We start from the raw sequence: 13,954 nt of genomic DNA on the forward strand, positions 1-13,954 counted from the left end.
TTTTTAGGGCCACACCTTTGGCATATGGAGGTTCCCAGGCTCAGGGTCGAATTGGAGCTGTAGCCGCTGGCCTACACCACAGCTCACAGCAACGCCAAATCCTGAGTGAGGCCAGGGATTGAACCCACGTCCTCATAGATACTAGTAGATACTAGTCGGGTTCAGTTTGTTAACCCCTGAGCCACAAGAGGAACTCCTAACTGCTAATTTTTGTCTATGTATTTCTGCAAAGCATCTTAATCCTTCCAGGGACCAAGTTGAGTTACAAGTTGAGTTACAAGTTGAGTTACAAGCTGTTGAGTTACAAGCTGTGTAGCACTTCACTACTCAAAGTGGGGTCCCTGGACCAGCTGCACTGGCACCACCTGGGAACTTTCTAGAAAAACTGCAGCTCAGCAAATGCCTTGTTGACTTGTGTGCACATCAAGGTTTGAGAGGTGCGAGCTTGATGTGGAAGAGGAAGTCACTTGGATTGTCAGCCTTGGCTCTACCTTGAAAGATCAAAGGCTTTAAAAGATACTGATGCGTGGGAGTTCCCCTTGTGGCCCATCGGGTTACAAGCTTGACTAGTATCCATGAGGATGTGGGTTCGATCCCTGGCCTCGCTTTGTGGGTTAAAGGTCCAGCATCGTGGTGTAGGTCACAGAGGCAGCTCGGATCCGGTGTTGCTGTGGCTATGGTATGGGCCAACAGCTGCAGCTCTGACTGAAGCCCTAGCCTGGGATCTTCCACGTGCGGTGGGTGTTGCCCTAAAAAGAAAAAGAAAAAAAAAAAATACTGACGCATGAATCCCAGGCCAGAGACTCTTATATAACTGCTATGGGGGAAGCCTGTGGGTTTGAGATTTCTCAAAGCTCCCCCAAAGCGATTCTCATCGGCAGCAAAGTTTGACTTAGTGAAGTGAGATGGCAGAGTTTCGAAGAACTTGGAAAGGAGGGCGCAGCAGACGTGCAGATGTGCACACGACACAGACATTACGGATGGTGAGAAGGCCCATGTGAAGAGAGACCGGAGGCTGTGGCGGAGGCGGTGGGGACAAGCGTTGGGGGAGCAGGCTTGGGTCATGGGATTCAGACTCGAAGCGTAAGAACAGGTGCTGGAGGAGCTGGAAGCCACTCTTTGCAAAGCTTTGCTCCAGTGAAGATCTGTGGACAGGATGCAGAGTGAGGAGCCTGGGGGCAGGAAGACCAGCTGTTCATAGGACCCCATGTAAGAACCATCGAGACGGGGGAGGCGGGATGACCCGCAGAAGGAAGGAAAAGATGGTAGGGATGCTGGATTCGTTCGCAGGGCTACGGTAAAAGTATCACAAACAGAAACTTATCATCACACGGTTCCGGAGGCCAGAAGTCCAAGATCAAGGTGTTGGCAGCTGGCTCCTTCCGAGGGCTGTGAGGGAGAATCTGGTCCATGCCTCCCCCCTAGCTTCTGATGGTTTGCTGGACATCTTTGGGGTCCCTTGGCTTATAGGCGCATCCCCCGGATCTCCGCCTTCGTATGTATTCTCCCTGCATGCACGTCTGCATCCAGATCTCCCCTTTTTATGAGGATGCTGGACCAGGGCCCGCCCCAATCACCTCAATTTAACTTTCTTACTTCTACAGAGACCCTTTATCAAAACAGCCATGTTCCGAGGTGTTGGGGTTTAGGACTTCAATGTATGAATTTAGGAGGCGCAAATTGAACAGCAAGACACGTCAATGAGAAAAACATCTATGAAAGGTCAGTTTTTCTCCCTCATAACAGAAGGGTCTCAGACTTTATATGCACAACTGAATTCGGCAGGATGAGCTGTCCACTCGCATCCTCTGAGGCTGGTGATGGTCTCATTTTACGGGAGGCAGAGGCAGTAAATGGGAAACTAAAGGGGAAACATTTCCTGGCAGAGAAAGCCGGCCAAAACCCTTCTTAAAATCAGTTTTTCTTACATCACAGCAATGACAGCTGGCTTAAATGTATAAATTTATGGAGTTCAGGAGTTCCCGTCACAGCACAACAGAAATGAATTGACTAGGAACCATGAGGTTTCAGGTTCAATCCCTGGCCTCGCTCAGTGGGTTAAGGATCCAGCATTGCCATGAGCTGTGGTGTAGGTCGCAGACGCAGCTTGGATCTGGTGTTGCTATGGCTCTGGCAAAGACCGGGGGCTACAGCTCTCATTAGACTCCTAGCCTGGGAACCTCCATATGCCGCGGGTGTGGCCCTAAAAAGACAAAAGACAAAAAATAAATTAATTAATTAATTAAGTAATGGAGTTGGGATTTGTAATCCATGGAATAATACCAAAAAAGCCATATGCCATCCTTTCTATCTAGAAATAATTGTCACAGCCTCACAGAGGTATCAGCAGGCCCCAGACAGTTGAGCAGAAGGAGAGTCGATCCCATAGGTAGCTTCCAGGCTCCAACACTGGCCAGGGGACTGCGGGCTGTGGGCTCAAGCTGTGTTCAAGGAGGCAGAGGATTTCGGGTCAAGAGCAAAGGCGTCGGAGGCTAAGCCAGTGAAGGGTGAGGTTATGAAGGCAAGGTCATTGTCAAGACTCACCTTGATCCAATAGACAACCCTGGTGACCCTAGTCTGATGGAAGAGGCAGTGCACGCGTTGGAGAAACTGTCACAGGGTTCAAAGATCCTAAGGGACAAATTGTCAAGATGAAGGAGGGGCCAACATGCAGCAGTTCCGGGGTGCCCAACCTGGTTCTGCTGCTCCTTACCTAGCAACAGGGGGACCTAGCCTTATCTCCATTTTAGCTTTCTTTGTCTAATAATAGGATGCAGGTTGAGGAGCCACCGTTCTCAGACTTTATATGCATGGGAGCCCCTGGCGGGAGTCATTAAAACATAGATTTTTCTGGACCCATCCCTAGGAATGTCTGAGTCGGTAGCTCTGAGGCAGGACCCAAGCACTGACCTTTCTAATAGGGTTTCTGGGTGATGCTGAGCTGTGGACCACGCTTTGAGAACCGCTCTGTAGAGTTAGGCACAGTCCCCCTCTTCCCCTCATGACCAGTGATAGACGTTTGAGCAGCAACCAACCACGACTCAGGCTGCGGTCTGTGACCTCCGCATTATTTACTGAGGATCAAGTTCAGGATCTCGTAGGCTCACTGGCTTCATGCTCTAACCAACTGAATCAAGTGGCCTCAACTTTTATATTCTTCCAGGATCTAAAGGATGCTGACAAGAAGGAAATGATCTGATCTTGGTGGTTTGATTTCGTTTAACCCAAAAGTACAACCTCGAGGCATCTGTTACAGGGAAATGCCCTCGCCTAGACACAGAGTCACATTCATTGCAGTTACTGACTATGATAGCCAGAGCTGGAAAAACCTAAAGGGTCAGCAAAAGGGGAACACATGACAGCATATCCATCCCAAGTGATGCCGCACAGGGCTTTGAAAGAATGTACAAACATGAAAAATCTACAAGGTCTAGGAGTTCCCACTGTGGCGCAGCGGAAGTGAATCCGACGAGTATCCATGAGGATGCAGATTCCATCCCTGGCCTCGCTCGGTGGGTCAGGGATCCAGCATTGCCGTGAGCTGTGGTGTAGGTCGCAGAGACAGCTTGGATCCCGTGTTGCTGTGGCTGTGGTATAGGCCAGCAGTTGTAGCTCCACTTGGACCCCTAGCAGCCTGGAAACTTCCATATGCCACAGGTGTGGTCCTGAAAAGCAAAAAAACTATAAGGTCGAATTAGAGGAAAGAGGGAAATGGCAAAACAACACATACTAAATTATCTAGTTCATGCTCTTTAAGACCCACAAAGATCTGTGTACACATGCATGTGAAAGTCTGGGCGGATGGACGCTAAGCTCTCAAGAGTAGTTGTTTTGAGGAAGGGAGGACAAGTGGGAGAAGGACAATCTTAGTGTCCCCTGCAAACAAGATGCTTGCTTTAGCTCCTGCCATAACGGAAGGTGCTGGGCTCAGTCCAGCCCATAATGGTTCCAGTGTCCCCAGCAGTGGCACAAAGATCCCAACCACGTTACCAAATTTGACCAGTGAAAGACAGAAGACGACGGGGCTCCCTTGGGTATACTGGTTCTTCGGGGATGTCCCAAATGACCAAAACCATCTGGGTTCTCCTATTTTCTTGGGAACCTGGGGCCTACCGGGTAACTCCCGCCTTATATTTACCTTCTTCCTTCCTGACCTCGGGTCCCCATTTCTTGCCATCTCATGTCCCTGAGATGCCCTCCCCCACCCCAAGCACTGGCACAGGGAGCTTTGGCTCCGGCTCATGTTTCTAGGGAGTCTGAACCCAGACGATTTACTTCTATGTTCTGTGAACTTCGTACAATGATAATGTATTCAGGCAATACTTGCAGAAGGATAAAATAAGATTAAGAGGGGAAAGGCGTGCGGTTAACTATGACGAGCAATATGAATGTCCTGATCATTCAAGGTGTTTCGCTGGCTGCAGGGTGAGGAAGGAGGGCCGCTTGCTTCAGCATTTTCCCGGCGCTCCCACAGCAGCCCCGGCATGCAGCGCCTCCTCTGTCTAACCGGTACCGTTCTCACAATCTTTCTTTGGGTCCCCTGCCCCTTGCAGCCAGGTCTGCTGGGTCAGCCCCTCCATCTTCTGTCCTTCATTGGTCACCTTTCATGGGTCATTGTCACCTTCTCCAAAACCTCAGAACCAGGTCCCTTTGCCTCCTCTTTCTTCCTTCTCTGCTTGTGCAAAGGGCGTCGGTGTGTGTGTGTGTCTGTGTGTCTGTGTGTCTGTGTGGTCATTTCAGACTGATGGAATGGGGGCTCCAAACACCAGTCCAAAGGAGAGCTACCTACCACGATCTTTCTTTTCTTAGCATTCAAGAGCAACCTGGGCTCGTCCTCCGAGAACAAAGACTGAGAAAGGGAGAGACGGAAAGCTTGACTTGAAGGTCAGCTGGACCTAAGTCCCCCACCACCTCCTCCCACATGGAATGCCCCAGGTTATAAAAAAGTGGGAGAAAGGGAAATAATGGGGGGGAAGCAGTCAAGGAGCAAGTCCGTGGATGCAGCATCCAAAAGAAACTGTATTTCGCAAACTCGAACTTTTAAATCCAAAAAGGAGCCATCATACAACGTCCTGCCCCATTCCTTGCATGTTTGCACCAGAGGAGGCTGGCTTTGTGCTGACTTAGAAGGGAGGGGCTGTCTGGACCCAGAGTTTGTCTTGGCTAAGTGCGCTGGGTACCATTAAAGGAGAAGTTTTACCTTCAGGGAAGTGTCCACAGATGCTTCATAAGCAATAGAAAAGAGAAGGGAGTCTTTCTCAGGCACTGTGTGTTTTATACCAGAAATGTTCCTTTGTTCTGACTCAGGGATTGTTTGTAAAAGACGAACAAACACGAGGCTGAGGCTAATAGTCCCAGCTTTTGGGTGAGAGAGGATCTGGTCTCTTGGACAAGAATCCTAAGAGTTTATTATCCTATAACTGAACAGGCTTGCCACAGAACTTCACGGCAGGATTAGTCAAAAGGGAAGATGTAACCAAAAGAAGTTTAAACAAGGGCGTTCTCGTTGTGGCTCAGTAGTAACAAACCCGACTAGTATCCAAGAAGACGAGGGTTGATCCCTGGACCCTCTCTCTCAGTGGGTTAAGGATCTGGCGTTGCCATGAGCTGTGGTATAGGTCACAGATGTAGCCTGGATCCTGTGCTGCTGTGGCTGTGGCTGGCAGCTGCAGCTCCAATTTGACCTCTAGCCTGGGAACTTCCATATGCCACAGGTGCAGCCCTAAGAAAGAAAGAAAGAAAGAAAGAAAGAGGTTTAAACAAGAAAAAGCCTGGAAAAAAATTTAAAAAAAAAAAAAAAAAAAAAAAAAGGAGTTCCCATCATGGCTCAATGATTAGCGAATCTGACTAGGAATCATGAGGTTGCAAGTTCGATTCCTGGCCTTGCTCAGTAGGTTAAGGATCTGGCATTGCTGTGATGGTGGCATAGGCCACTGGCTACAGCTCTGATTAGACCCCTAGCCTGGGAACCTCCATATGCCATGGGTGCCAGCCTAGAAAAGACAAAAAGACAAAAAATAAAAATAAAAAAAGTAAAATAAACTTAAATTTAAAGAAAAGAAAAAGCCTGGGATTTTTTATGTAAAACTTATATTGCTGTCTGAAACTAAGCATCTTAAAGCCAGCCCTGATTTCAGATTAAGAATGGACTAAGGGGCTGAGAGATGGCTTGGCCACGAGGATCAGGAAAAGAAGCCCACTAGGCCTTCCTCTGTCTGACATGACCCTGCTCCTGTTGGCAGCTCTCTTGCAAAGTCAAGTCTGCCTGGCCTGGTCAGGCCTGCTCGGAAATCCGATGCCTATGGACTTCTTTTCCACCCATCCACGACCAAGGAAGAATATTATGTCCTGTAACAATATCTCTGTTGCTCAACTATTTCTGTCTCAGTATTTGAGAGTCTTCCAGCTTTTCCTGTGAGTTTTTTTGAGAACTTGAGCAGTGCTCCAGCAGAAAGCTTTTCCTTAAAAATCTCTGGTCTTCAATGCCAAAGTCATCCTTATCCTGCTGCCACCTGGCTCCCTGCCTCTGCCCCTACTGCTCGGCCCTTCACCAGTGGGCCCAGCCTGACCCAGCCTCAGAGCCAGACCCAACTGAGGTGGAAAGAGATTCAGAGCCTCAGGCCCAGAGGAAGCTGGGACGTGGAAGAGTGTGCCTGCACGGAGAGGCCCGAACCTTCTTACACCCACGAGGTCATGACCTTTTGCCGAGTCCTGCCACACAGCTGGCTTTCCCCCAGCGTACCGAGGGCCTGGTCCCTAGTCTGCTCTTAGCAGTTTCCCTCCTCTGGGGGAGAAAGCAGACCCTGTATCTGCAGTCAGGGACCGGGCTCACTTTCTTTTTTCTTTTTCAGGGCTGCACCTGCAGCATATGGAGGTTCCCAGCCTAGGGGTCAAATTGGAGCTGCAGCTGCTGGCAAATCATGGCACGCAACCCCAGCCACACAACTCAGGATCCCTGAGATGCATCTCATGGCAACTCATGGCACCTCCGGAACCTTAATTCACTGGGCAAGGCCAGGGATCAAACTCACATCGTCGTGGATACTAGTCGGGTTCATAACCACTGAGTCACGATGGGAACTCCTGGGCTTGCTTTTTAATTGGACAAACCATCTAGCGTTCAAAGCTACTGCCTGCTCCCAGGGTTGCCAGCTGTCACGCCCGTCCTCCATGACCCGGTGGGCAGCCAGCCCTACTTCCTCAGGCCGAAGCACCCTAGGGCTTAAAGGTTCTCAAACTTCCGTGTGCACAAGACTGTCTGGAAGCTTGTTCAGAGTGAGTCCTGGGCCCCCCACTGGAGATGCCGATCCAGGGGCCTGGCCCATCCTCTCATTCCAGTCCTGGGCGACTCTGGGGGAAAAGCTCGTGAACCCCGTCCTGTACAACCCCACTGTGGGTGAGCCATCCCCTTAGAGCAAGTCCTGTGCAACTCCAGCTGCCTTCTCTGCTCCCCACCAACCCCCCACCTCTTCCTACCCCAGCCCGCTGGATGGTCACGTCCACTCAAGCCATGACAGCCAAAGTATTTCAACATTTGTTAGACTGCATGTCAAGCATTCTGTGGTTATGGGACGTGAGTTCTTGCTCAACCCAAAAGGGCTGTAAACTGCACCCTCGCCTCCCAGCCCAGTGTACACACAGGCTTCCACATAAACTGGGCATTCAATACATTCTCTATCTGGCAGTGACAAGAAGCTCCTTTAAGGGATATACACTGTTAAAGAGAAATGTGGCATTGATCATTTCAAGCATGATGAATTTTTTAATAACAGTGGTCACACAGAAATGGACAGATTAACCTAAGAAGGTTGAAGAAAATAATTTTATATTTGTTCCAGTTGGTACATCTTCTTCCTTTTTATGTTGTCGCAGAATACATTTTGATCTGACCACCAGAAGGAACTTTCCATGAGGACCTTATTTCAGAAGACCCCCCCCATCTCATGGGCCGAGAGCTATTTGCACAACCATCCTCTTTTACCGTGTAACCACCCTGAGCAGTCAGCCTGAGACAGTCCAATCCCATTTACTCTTCTCTGTGGGGTGGGATGGGGGGGATGTCCAGGCCTCAGGCTCACCTCCCTCCTTCCGTCATCCCCTGCTGTGCTCCCTTTCCTGGTCTGTCATCCTGATTCACAAGACACAACATCAGGTCCTATATTAGCATAGAGAACAGCAGAGAGAAAGGCAGGATGGGGGCGGAGGGGGGAAGCCTTCTGCTTTCTCCTTTCTCTGCAATTATCACTCGACTGCTTCGGTAAACAATAAAATTGTTCCCCCCACACATCATTACCGTTTACAAGATTAAAATAGTCTAGAGGTTGGGAAGGAGAGCACAGGTTAGCTTGAGTTTTTGAAATAAATTGCTCTCCCTGGCTAAGCCTCCCCTAACCTTTTCTTTCCTGAAAAAAAAAAAAAAAAAAAAAAAATGAGGATAAGAGGCCTGGCAGAAGTTAAGTAGCATCTCCCCCACTCACACAGGAAAAGACCAGAGAAACAGACAAAATGAGGAAAAGACAGCTCAGCACAGCCCTGCCCGAGTCTGGGCAAGATGGGCAGGGAGTTTGGGCTTAGGACTAGGGATCTCCTGGTGTTCTGAAGCCTTTCCTGACCCTCGACCATTTTGGTCGCTCCTCCTCAGGCATGAGGCCTCTGTCCTACCTTCAGGGCCTATGGCTCAAGCCCAAAATAAGGAGTCCTTGGTAAGAAGCCTCATGCTTATCTGTTGAAATTATAGTTTTGGCTGTGGGTGTCCATTCCCCCAAGGGGGGAGAAGCTTTCAGCATAACCAGGGCAGAGTAATAATGGCCTAACCGGCTAGAGCTGAAAGCATCCTTACAAATGTCCAGGGCCACCACACCCACCCCAGGGGCTCCAGGTGCATCTCGCTTTATGTGAGCAGTGCCCTGAGGTTGGGTCACACCACAAATGCTCTAAATGTCAGGAAAGAGAGCTTCCCTTGTTAGCCAGTGCCCTCTCTAATCAGGAGGCTCTCCAGAGATATTTTCTATGATCTCCTAGGAAAGAGAAAATCACAATTGGAAAGTAAATCATTTAAATAAGTCAGTATACTGATCAAAAAGAAAACAAAATCTATTTGTGAAAGTGATGATAAGCTCAAAGAACAGTAAAATGATAAACACGAAGATGTAAAAGAGGACATTAAAATCCTACAATGTGGGGGAAGAGAATATGAAAATGTAGATTCTTTTTTTTTAGAAGCATGTTTGAGCCTATATAACATCAGTCTTAAACAAGCAGATATAGGAAGGAGTTAACATACTTGAGAAGCAGGAGGACCACAAATCAAGAACATACAATAAATTTACAAATCCAAAAATAAGAGAACACAAGTATAAAATAAAAGGCAATCATCAAACCGCAAAAAGCAAGATGAAAAGAAAAAGGACAGAACAAAGAAGAAATATAGAATCAAGTGGAAAATAAGGTTTAAATGGTAAAAAATATATATTTATCAATAATTGCCTTAAATTCAATGGACTAAATGCTCCAGCCAAAAGGCATGGAATGGCAGACTGGGTTAAAAAACAAGAGCCTGCAGTATGCTACTGACAAGATATGCAATTTAGGGCAAAGAACACACATAGAGAGTAAGGAGACAGAAAAAGATATTTCATGTGAATGGAAATGACAAGAAAGTGGAGTCACAATACTCACATCAAACAAAATAGACTTTAAAAGAAAGGCTGTAAAGAAAGATAAAAAAAGAACACTATTCAATGATAAAGTCAATTCAAGAAGAGGATGTTACATTCATCAACATATACATACCTTGGAGTTCCTGTTGTGGCGCAGTGGTTAACGAATCCGACCAGGAACCATGAGTTCAATCCCTGGCCTTGCTCGGTGGGTTAAGGATCCGGCATTGCCATGAGCTGTGGTGTAGGTCCCAGACTCAGCTCGGATCCCACGTTGCTGTGGCTCTGGTGTAGGCTGGCAGCTACAGCTCCGATTAGACCCCTAGCCTGGGAGCCTCCATATGCCATGGGAGTGGCCCAAGAAATGGCAAAAAGACAAAAAAAAAAAAAAATATATATATATATATATATATACACACACACACCTAATATAGGAACATTCAAATACATAAAACAAATTCTAACAGACATGAAGGGAGAAACTGATGGGAACACACAACAGTAGGAGAATTTAACACCCTACTCCATCAATGGACAGATCTTCTAGACAGAAAATCAATAAGGCAACAGAGATTCTAAATGATACAAAAGTCTTGGAGTTCCCTTCATGGCTCAGTGGTTAATGAACCCAACAAGGATCCATGAGGGCATGGTTTCGATCCCTGGCCTCGCTCAGTAGATTAAGGAAACAGCATTGCCATGAGCTGTGATGTGGGTCACAGATGCACTTCAGATCCCACATTGCTGTGGCTGTGGTGTAGGCCAGAGGCTGCAGCTCCAATTTGACCCTTAGCCTGGGAATCTCCATTTGCTGTGGTGTAGCCCTGAAATAGAAGGAAAAAAAAAAAAAAAAAGTCTAACTTGATATTTTCAGGACATTACATCCAAAAAAAAAAAAAAAAATACCAGAATACTCATTCTTTTCAAGTGTACCTGGAACACTTTCTACGGCTGACCACATACCAGGACACACATACACACAAAGAAAAACCTCAACAAATTTAAGAGTACAAAAATTATTTCAAGCACTTTCTCTGACCACAACAGTATGAAACTACAAATCATCCACAGAAAAAGAAATGAGAAAAGAAAATGATTACATGGAGACTAAATGACATGCTGCTAAAAAAATAAATAAATAAATAAAGTCAATGAGGAAACCAAAGAGGAAATTTAAAAATACCTTGAGACAAATGACTATGCAAACCCAACTATATAAAGTCTGTAAGAAGCAAAAGAAGTTCTTAGGGGGAAGTTCACAGTGATACAGGCCTTCCTCAAAAAATAAGAAAATTCTCAAATAAACAACCTAACCTACCACTTAAAAGAACTAGAAAAAGAAGAGCAAACAAAACCTAAAGTCAGCAGAAGGAAGGAAACAATAAAGATCATAAAGGAAATAAAAAAATAGAGATTTAAAAACTAATAGAAGACATCAATAAAACCAAGACAGACATACAGACCAATGGAACAGAACAGAGAACCCAGAAATAAGCCCAGATACCTATGGTCAATTAATCTTTGACAAAGGAGGCAAGAATATAAAATGGGAAAAGGACAGGCTTTTCAGCAAGTGGTGCTGGGAAAACTGGACAGCTGCATGTAAATCAATTAAACTGGAACACACCCTCATGCCACGCACAAAAATAAACTCAAAATGGCTTAAAGATTTAAATGTAAGACAAGACACCATCAAACTCCTAAAAAAGAACATAGGCAAAACATTCTCTGACATCGCCCTTACAAATGTTTTCTCAGGTCAGTCTCCCAAGGCAACAGAAATAAAAGCAAAGATAAACCAATGGGACCTAATCAAACTGACAATGTTTTGTACATCAAAGGAAACCATAAAAAAACAAAAACCAGACAGAATGGGAGAAAATAGTTTCAAATGATGCAACTGACAAGGGCTTAATCTCTAAAATACACAAACAACTTATACAACTCAACATCAAAAAAGCCAACTACCCAATTGAAAAATGGGCAGAAGATAAATGAAATGACATTTCTCCAAAGAAGATATATGGATGGCCATCAAGCACATGAAAAAGTTCTCAACCTCACTGATTATTAGAGAAATGCAAACCAAAACTACTATGAGGCACCACCTCACACCTGTCAGAATGGCCATCATTAATAAGTCCACAAATAGCAAATACTGGAGAGGATGTGGAGAAATGGGTACCTTCCTACACTGTTGGTGGGAATGTAAATTGGTACAACCACTATGGAAAACATCATGGAGGTTCCTCAGAAAACTAAATATAGAACTACCATATGACCCAGCAATCCCACTCTTGGGCATATACTGAGACAAAACTTTCCTTGAAGAAGACACATGCACCCCTATGTTCATGACAGCACTATTCACAATAGCCAAGACATGGAAATAACCTAAATGTCCATCAACAGATGAATGGATTAAGAAGATGTCGTATACATACAACAATGGAATACTACTCAGCCATAAAAAGAACAAAATAATGCCATTTGCAGCAACATGGATGGAATTAGAGACTCTCATACTAAGTGAAGTAAATCAGAAATAGAAAGACAAATACCATATGATATCACTTATATCTGGAATCTAACATAAGGCACAAGTGACCCTTTCCACAGAAAAGAAACTAATGGACATGGAGAACAAACTTATGGTTGCCAAGAGGGAGGGGGAGTGAGTGGAATGCACTGGGAATTTGGGGTTAATAGATGCAAATTATTGCCTTTGGAGAGGATAAGCAATGAGATCCTGCTGTATAGCACTGGGAACTATGTCTAGTCACTTATGATGGAGCATGATAAAGTGAGAAAAAAGAATGTATATATGTATGTGTGACTGGGTCACCTTGCTGTACAGTAGAAAATTGACAGAACACTGTAAACCAGCTGTAATGGAAAAAAATAAAAATCATTAAAACAAAAAACAAAAATAAATAAATAAAATTATACTAAGAAGAAAAACTGAGAAGATATCAGTGAAAGCAAGAGCTGGTTCTTTGCAAGGGTAAATAAAATTGACAAACCTCTGTCCAGGCTCACCAAGAAAAAAAGAGAGAACCCAAATAAAATAAGAAATGAAAAAGTAGAAATCTCAACTGATACTGCAGAAATACAAAAAACCATAAAAGGACACCATGAACAATTATATGCTAACAAATTTGACAACCTAGAAGAAACAGACAATAGAAACACCCAGCCCACCAAAACTGAATCAAGAAGAAATAGATAATTTGAACAGAGCAATCACTAGAAGTGAAATAGAATCTGTAATTTATTAAAAACAAAGCAAAACAAAAAAACTCCCTACAAATAAAAGTCCAGGACCAGGTGGCTTCAAAGGCAAATTCTACCAAACATACAAAGAAGGATTTACACCAATCCTCTCAAACTCTTCCAAAAGACTGAAGAGGATGGAACACTCCCAAAGACATTCTATAAAGCCATCATTACTGGGATACTAAAACCAGAGAAAGACACTTCTGAAAAAAGAAATTTACAGGCCAATATCTTTAATGAATACAGACACAAAATTTCACTGCAAAATATTAGCTCACCAAATCCAACAATACACAAAAAAGATCATACAACATAGCAATGTGGGATTCATCCCAACTTCACAAGGATGGTTCAACATATGCAAATAAACCAATGTGATACACCATATCAACAAAAGAAAAGATAAAAACCACATGATCATCTCAATAGATGCAGAAAAAGCATTTGACAAAATTCAACATCCATTCATGTTAAAAACTCTTAACAAAGCAGGTACTGAGGAAACATACCTTGACATATTAAAAGCCACTTATGACAAACTCACAACCAATATAATACTCAATGGTGAAAAGCTGAAAGCCTTCCCATTAAAATTTAGAACAAGACAAGGATGCCTACTCTCACCTCTTCTATTCAATATAGTACTTGAAATTCTAGCCACAGCAATCTGACAAGAAAAAGAAATAAAGGTATCCAAATTAGAAGAGAAGAGGTAAATGCTCTTTGATTGCAAGAATCAATATTGTTTTAAAGGCCATGCTACCCAAAACAACCTACAGATTTAATGTGATTCCTATCAAATCACCCACATTTTTCACAGAACTAGAACAAATAATTCTAAAATTTACATGGAACCATATAAACAGCCAAAGCAGGTCTCAGTTCCCTGGAGATACAGTGTCTGTGGACAGCCTGCACTCCCCCAAGGGCACCTGGTGTGGCCACCTACAGAACTGCAGCCTCTGCAGTAAGATTCAGTTTAGACCCATGAGCTACCCTAGCCGAGAGATGCCTATCAT

The 13,954-nt window shown here is 44.8% G+C and overlaps 1 protein-coding gene across 4 annotated transcripts in view; it reads right to left on the minus strand.

The window, feature by feature from the left end:
* The window catches only part of LOC146394925 (uncharacterized), a 128,056-nt gene that overhangs the window by 26,617 nt on the left and 87,485 nt on the right, over nt 1–13,954 (minus strand). The window contains exon 2 of one of the 4 annotated variants that reach the window (XR_014833723.1): nt 2,537–2,631. The exons of the other annotated variants lie outside the window; for them this stretch is intronic. The gene's annotated coding sequence lies outside the window, so the exon portion shown is untranslated. Of the gene's footprint in view, nt 1–2,536; nt 2,632–13,954 lie in introns of those variants that run through there. 4 annotated transcript variants of the gene reach the window in all.

This window comes from Sus scrofa, chromosome 18 (genome assembly GCF_054392235.1).
Source record: "Sus scrofa isolate SSC_HxYL_T2T_F1_AM1 chromosome 18, Sscrofa_HxYL_maternal_Yorkshire_Landrace_v2.0, whole genome shotgun sequence".
Lineage (NCBI taxonomy): Eukaryota > Metazoa > Chordata > Mammalia > Artiodactyla > Suidae > Sus > Sus scrofa.